This window comes from Suncus etruscus, chromosome 4 (genome assembly GCF_024139225.1).
Source record: "Suncus etruscus isolate mSunEtr1 chromosome 4, mSunEtr1.pri.cur, whole genome shotgun sequence".
In the NCBI taxonomy this organism is placed as follows: Eukaryota; Metazoa; Chordata; class Mammalia; order Eulipotyphla; family Soricidae; genus Suncus; species Suncus etruscus.
The window spans coordinates 11,089,637-11,097,557 of NC_064851.1; positions in this window are offsets into that span (position 1 = coordinate 11,089,637).

Sequence of the window (7,921 nt, forward strand, 5' to 3'; positions counted from 1 at the left end):
AAGACAAGGAAATGTGATGTGAAGATCACAGGAGGCATGCTTTATTTCAATGCTCTTCGATGATCTTCCTGCTGGCTCCTCAGTCTGATGCATCATAGACAATTAGAGGAGCACCAGAAAACTGGGGTGCTCAGGGAAATCATCACACATGCTCAGAGGAAGCTGATGCTAATTAAACCATATTAGGTACAGACAGTACAAAGTTCCAGCTGTGTCTTTTTTCTGCACCTGAAGGTGACCACATGGGCCATTTGAGCCAGTGATAAAACATCAGCTGTGAGGTACTTGATGAATGGAATGGGTTTTTTTTTTTAGATGAAAATAATTTCTTGGGGCCGGGAAGGTGGCGCTACAGGTTAGGTGTCTGCCTTGCAAGTGGATGGACCGCGGTTCGATCCCCCGGTGTCCCATATGGTCCCCCCAAGCCAGGGGTGATTTCTGAGCGCATAGCCAGGAGTAACCCCTGAGCTTCAAACGGGTGTGGCCCAAAAACCAAAAAAAAAAAAAAAAAAAAAAAAAAAAAAAAGAAAATAATTTCTTGGGGCTGGAGAGATAGCACAGCAATAGGGCTTTTGCCTTGCACGCAGCCTATTCAGGACAGACCCCGATTCAATTCTCTGTATCCCATATGGTCCCCGAGTCTACCAGGAGCCATTTCTGAACACAGAGCCAGGAGTAGTCCCTGGGTAACCATCAGGTGTGACCCAAACACTGAAAAAAATAAAAAAAAGAAAAGAAAATATTTTTATGATTACAAACAAGATTGTAATTGGGTTTCAGACATAAAAAGAACACTCCCCTTCATCAATGCAACCTTCCCACTACCAATGCACCCCATCTACCTCCTCCTGCACCCCCTGCCAGTCTTTGAGGCAGGCACTCCATTTCTTTCATTCACTACCATTGTCATGATAGTTATTAGTGTAGTTATTTCTCTAACTGCACTCACCACTCTGTGCTAAGCTTCATATTATGGACCGGTCCTTCCAGCCCTCATCTCTATTGTCTCTGGGTATTATTACTATAGTGTCTTTTATTTTTTTTAAATTCCACAGATGAGTAAGGAACTCTGTGTTTATATCTCTCCCTCTATCTTATTTTGCTCAACATACTAGTTTCTATATCTGGATGCAGTGGTTTCACATGCTGGAGTCTTGCTCCAACTACCAGGACACCTGCAGTGAACAAGGTGGCAAGGACATTCCAGTTGAGGGCTGGAAAGATGGCCCACAGGTCGATCCCCTGGAAATCATTTTTGCCTGTAGGAGGTCAAGGTTTGATGCCTAACCCTGGTACTACGTGGTCTCCTGAGCAATGAACTGGGAGCAGCCCCTCAACTCCTCAAGGTAAAATGGCCAAGCGAACACATTTACTGTGCCAGACCTGACATGGCTTCCCTATTGAATCGTCACAGTAACCCAAATTGTCAGGGGTTACCAAGATTCCTGTTTTTTTCCCAAAGATGGGGAGCTTCTAGCTCAAGGTCACACAACTTGTCAGCATCACAAGCACAATGTGATGGGCAGGAGTTCCAGTGGGTCCCTGTGCTCATGGGACCTATTTTTGCAATGATCAACTATACTAGAACAGAGAGAAGGGCACTGAAAATTTTTTACTTTTTTTAAACACTGTGGTTACAGGGTTGTTTATAATACAGTTGAGTTTTTCTTTTATTTTTTCATGATGTCAAGTTGTTCATGATTGAGTTTCAGTCATATAATAGACATCATCCAAGAGCTATAGTGGTGGTGCAGTGCTAGGTCATTTGCCTTGCACATGGCTGACCTAGGATGGACCTTGGTTCGATCCCTGGCATTTCATAATATCCCCTAAGCCAGAATGATTTCTGAGCGCATAGCCAGGAGTAACCTCTGAGTGTCACCGGGTGTGGCTCAAAAACAACAGCAACAATAACAAAAAATCATTCTTCACCAGTGCACATTTCCTGTCACCAATATCCCCATTTTCCCTCTTGCCATCCTCCCTGCCTTCTCCCTTGCCTGGTTCTGGGGCAGACATTTTTTTCTTCTTCTCTGCCTCTGTCTGTCTGCCTGTCTCTCTCTGTCTCAGAACGTTTTGTTTAGCTTCCAGGCCCAAGTACCAGTCTTGGAACAGAGCAAATATAGAAAAGATCTGAATAGATTGGAATTGGCCCTTATTATCTTTCACCCACTTGCTTAACTGGAAAGGCAGCAAACAGGAATCATTCTCAGGACCTGCATGTGTCATTGGCATCAGTTTTGGGATGATGGGGTACAGTCTGTCGAATGCTGCCTTTTTTTGTAGTGTACACTCATTTCGTTGCTCACTCATAGCTTCTTGGCAAATACTTATTTAACACAAGGGATGCTGTTTTGGGGAGAACAAGGGGATAAACTTTCCTTCCTACCTGGAATTGCAATTCCTAGAAACAGATAAAAAAAATAAATAAAAGACCATAAATAAGGTAAGAACAAGCAATTCTTTCAGCCCTTGTGTAAAACTGGTTGAGGGCTTGTCAGCAAGCAGGGTCTGGTATAGACTCACTTTTAGAGAGTTTAGCATTGCAGGGTCTGGAGGGAAAAAACAGACACCAAGAATTCCCAGAGTCCTTTTGACCAGGTTCAGAGAAGCCAAACCAGCCAAAATTTTGCTAGGAAGTAGCAGGTTTGTCTGATGACTAAAACACAGTGGTAGGAGGGGGCTGAACCTGCCCCCCAGGGGTGGTAGGAATCACTCTTGTGTAGGCAATGATAACAGATGGATATATCTGAGTCCAACCAAAGCCAAAACTGAGGATGGTAGTCCCTGAATTTACCACGCTGGTCCTTCTCTCTGCCCCTTCTGTTCATGGAGTAAGACAAGCAGCTGACAGGGTTTGGGGTGTGTGTGGAGGCTGGGGAGGGCAGGAAGTGGCTTTGGAGTGAGAATGATTCTGATTGATGCTCATGACCAGGAAAAAAAAATTTTTTTTGGTAGGTTCGTTTTGGGGTTTCTACTTTTCATGGATAACCATATTTTGACAACTGTTTAACTACCAGGCATCAATAACAAAAAAAAAAATAAAATACAAGCCCTTGTCATCTTTGACCAAAGAATCCCACATTTATAAAGACTTCAAAAAAATCAGAGCTTCCAGAAGCATTCATAAACAGGGATAATCATGGTTCTTTTTATGCGTGAGTGAAAAATCATTGTTTCATAATATTTGATGGCAGAAGCTGAGAACCCATTTACAGTTTTCAGAACTTAAAAACATTGTGAAATATTTGATGTAGAAAACTACAGCAAATGCAACACGTCCCCATATACCCTTCAGCCAAATTCAGCAAACGCTGACATGCACCATATTTACTTAAGAACGTTTCCAGGAATCAAAGGTGGCAGACACAGCCGAGGCCTCTCTTACCTCTCCCCAGCCTGTCTCCCCAGAGACAGCTACTTCTCTGAGATTGGAAAGTTCCTTTTCATCTCTGCTCTTGTCAGCAAATACATTTTCAAGATCTATTTATTTTCATGTATTCAGATAAAATAGCCATTTTCCCCCTGCTTTGGGGCCACACCTGATGGTGCCCAGGGCTTACTCTTGGTTCTGTGCTCAGGGATCGCTCTTGGTAGTGATCAGGGGAGCCATATGGGGTGCCAAAGACCTGTTAGCCTTGACCCCTTCCAAAGCAAGTACCCTACTCGCTGTAGCATCTTTCCAGGCAGTCCCCCCGCTTTTATTTTTGCTGTGCATAGTGTCTTAATTGCACTGATATACTTAGTAAGACTTCTTTATATGGGGGCAGAGATAGCACAGTGGTAAGGCATTTGCCTTGCATGCGGCCAACCTGGGACCGACCTGGTTCAATTTCTGGCATCCCATATAGTCCCCTAAGCCTGCCAGGAGCAATTTCTGAGTGCAGAGCCAGGAGTAACCCCTGAGCATGGCAGAAACCAATAAGTAAATAAATAAAGTAAATAATGTTTTAAAATAAGAATTATTTCAATATAACAAGTTCTCTCTGAGTGAACATGCATTTAACAATGACCCTGGCTAAGAACATTTCCTCTGTCCCCAGGTATTCTCTCTCAGGCCTATGTCCAACAGTTTTGTCTCTTATTCCCCTCCCAAGTATGTGTCATCACGATTTTGAAATCCATCATTTGCCATTGGCTGACTAGCCCATCTGCTAATTTGGTTCAGTTCTTTGCTTCCATATCACAGATGATGATGAATTTTTTTTGATGCACCATCATCTACTGTCCTATAGTCCATCACTATTAGTGCAGTTTGTGTGTCTTCTTCTACTTAGGGTAGGATTCATGCTCAGCACCTTTTCCAGCTATGCTAAACCCAGTGGTCCAGGCCTGGGATTTAGCCTATTGGTTCTTCTTTTAGCCATGCACAAGACATTTTGCACCTTGATTTGGTTACAAGCTAATAAAATTATTATCGTGACCACTTTTCTATACTAACGCTGCATTTGAGATCTTTGTTTTCCCCGACCATCTGTATGATCATACCCAATATTTTGATTCCACGCATGCTTAGAAACTCAAGAGCGGGGCTGGAGAGATAGGACAGCAGGTAAGGTGTTTGCCTTATATATAACAAACCTGGGTTTGATTCCAGATACCCCAGCTAGTCCCCCAGGAATGATCCCCGAGTGTAGAGCCAGGAATAAGTCCTGAACTGCTGAATGGACCTCCACCAAAACAAACAAAACCAAAACAATAACAACCAACTCTCATATGTTAGTATTGTTCTATTTTGTAAAGTCAAATAGTTCATTGTTTTCCCCTTGGCTTTTGCAGATTTCTCAACTCCTACCTGCTGTTTTATTTTTTTAATTTACGTACTTATTTATTTGGTTTTGGGGCCACACTCAAAGGCACTCAAGGGGTTACTCCTGGCTCTGTGCTCAGAAACTGCTCCTGGCAGGCTTGAGGGACCATATGGGATTCCGAGGATCAAACCCGGGTCTGTCCTGGGTTGGCCACATGCCTTACTACTATTCTATCTCTCCAGGCCCCCAAGGAGTTAATTTAAAAAGTAAAATATGTGCTATAAAAATGGGACAGGGCCGCTTTGAATGTCACTATTCCAGATTCACTCCTCAGCACCACCAATGATCTCCCAATAGAAGTGAATTCTCTGAGTACAGAGGCAGAAGCCCTGAGCACCTCCAAATGTGGTCCTCAAAACAAATAAAAATTTGAAGAATTAGGGGCTGGAGTGATAGCACAGTGGGCAGAACATTTGTCTTGCAAGTGTCCAACCTGGGTTTGATCCCCGGCATCCCATATGGTCCCCAGAACCTGTCAGGAGTAATTTCTTTTTTTAAACTTTATTTATTTATTTATTTATTTATTTATTTATTTATTTATTTATTTATTCATTGATTGCTTGGTTATTGGGTCACACCCAGCGGTGCTCAGGGATTACTCCTGGCTATGCACTCAGAAATAGTCACTGGCAGGCTGGGGACCATATGGGGTGCTGGGAATTGAACCGGGTCCCTCCCGGGTTTGCTGCATGTAAGGCAAAAACCCCACCACTGTGCTATCTCTCAGGCCCCAACAAGGAGTAATTTCTGAGCACAGAGCTAGGAGTAACCCCTGAACGCCTCCAGGTATGGACCAAAATCTAAAAAGAGAAATAGTTAAAAATCATTACATTTATGTTTACAATACTATTAATATTTACAGTCTTGTTGAACATAATGACCTTAAGTTATCATCACCACAGTGACCCTTCCCCTGACCCTACTAGCTTCCCCCAAAATGCCTCTGACTGCTTGTCTTTCTGAGGACAAAATGTGTTGTGTAAGTAATATTCAGCATGGCTGAATAGAACTCAAGCTAGCATTCCATTCACTTGAAATTTCCATAATTTCTTTGGGAAATCAATACATATTGCTTTCCCTTTGAAGGTAATGTGTCAGCTTTTCTTGAATAACTTGAACATTTTTATCTTTCATTTTCAGTTGTTTCCCCTACAATTAGTTGACATGGTTTTATTTATGTTTCTGTTGAATGAGAGTTGATATTTTTTATAAGTTGTGAACTATTCTTGGTTGTTGCCTTTCAAAATATATTTGCTCATTTTCCCCTTCACTGGATTCATTTCATAATGATGCGCAGTCTTTTATGTCATTTTTCATATTTTTTCATTTAAAAATTATATCATTTATTTTTATTGTCATAGCTGCCTCAGTCTTCTCCAGTGTCTACTACTAAAAAGATCATGTGTCCTTTATGTCAAGAATTTAATTTAATTAAGGACTTCATGAATTGCATTTTTTCAGTTCTAGAATCTGGATCGAACCCAGGTCCGTCCTGGGCAGCTGCGTGCAAGGCAATCACCCTACCTTTGTGCCACCACTTTGGCCCCTGTATTTTCTTTTTTTTTTTTTTTTTTTTTGGTTTTTGGGCCACACCCGGCAGTGCTCAGGGGTTACTCCTGGATGTCTGCTCAGAAATAGCTCCTGGCAGGCACGGGGGAGCATATGGGACACTTGGATTCGAACCAACCACCTTTGGTTCTGGATAGGCTGCTTGCAAGGCAAACGCCATTGTGCTATCTCTCCGGGCCCCAGCCCCTGTATCTTCTAAATGAAATTTTAATTCTTATTGAAATCATTCTTTCCTTTCTATATTTCTTTTTTTTTCTTTCTATATTTCTTTCTCTCTTATTGCTTTAAGGAGTTCCTCTTTCTCTTTATTTTTTGCCATTTGGATTACTATATGTCTTGGAGTTGTTTTATTAGGGTCTATTTTATTAGGGACTCTTTTCACTTCCTGGATTGGCATTGAGGTTTCTTTCCAGAGGGAGGGGAAGTTCTCTGCTATTATCTCTCTGACTACCTGTTCTTCCCCTTTCCCTATTTCCTCCCCTTCTGGTATACCCACAATTCTTAGATTGTTTCTTTTGTCCTTGTTCATTAGATACTGGACTTTTCCTTCCAGTGCTTTGCCTTTTATTTCTTTGTTGGTTTCTTGATCATTTTTTGTTTGCAGTTTTCCTTCGAGTTCTTCAATGTGTCTCTCTAACTCTGTGTTTCTGCTTGTAAGGCTTGTTACTTTGTCTTTTAATTCCTTCATTTCTTTTTGTATGGACTCTCTCATGTTCTTTAACATTTCTTCTTCAATTTGGCTGATTCGTTCATCCATAGATTTCTTATACTCGGTAGCTAAGGTTTCTTTCATTTGTTTTATTAATTCTTGCATTTCCTTCCTCATTGCTGCTTTTAGGTCACCTTCCCATGGATCTGTGCATTTTGGCGGACTTGGAAACTTGATAGGGTCTGTCTCTGTATTTTCAGATGTTAGGGTTCTCTTTGATTTCCCCATATTTCTTTGCGTCTATTGGTATGCTTTGGAATACACCCACGTGGAATGGTCCCAGGGGAATGCACTCTTTCTGGGCACTGGTGCGGGGGGGGTCGTGGATGCGGGGATCCCTATGCCCCAGGTGGAGTGGCCTCTGGGCACTGCACTCACTTTAGGGAGAAGCACGCAGACTGTGGGGCACAGAGGTCTCTGAATGCCCACCTTTTTTTCCCCCAATTTTATGGGTTCTTGATTATTTAAGAAATTTTGGTGTTAGGCCTGAACTGGCTATACCTATAAGTTGTGTTAGGCTATATTCGCGCGAACGCTATCGCGCAGTTCACGCGGGCTGCGTCTTTGGACGGGGTCTCCCTAGCTGGGGGGAGCTTCAGCAAGTCGCCGGGGGCGGGGCCAGGCTACTCGCGCAGGCAGCGTGTTTGGGCGGGGGTCTCCCTACCTGAGCAGCACGGAAGGAAGTCCCCTGGGGCAGAGCCAAACTGCTCGCGCGGGCTGCGTCTTTGGACGGGGTCTCCCTAGCTGGGGGGAGCTTCAGCAAGTCGCTGGGGGCGGGGCCAGGCTACTCCTCTTTCTATATTTCTTAACCACCTTTCCCTATGTTTGAAAT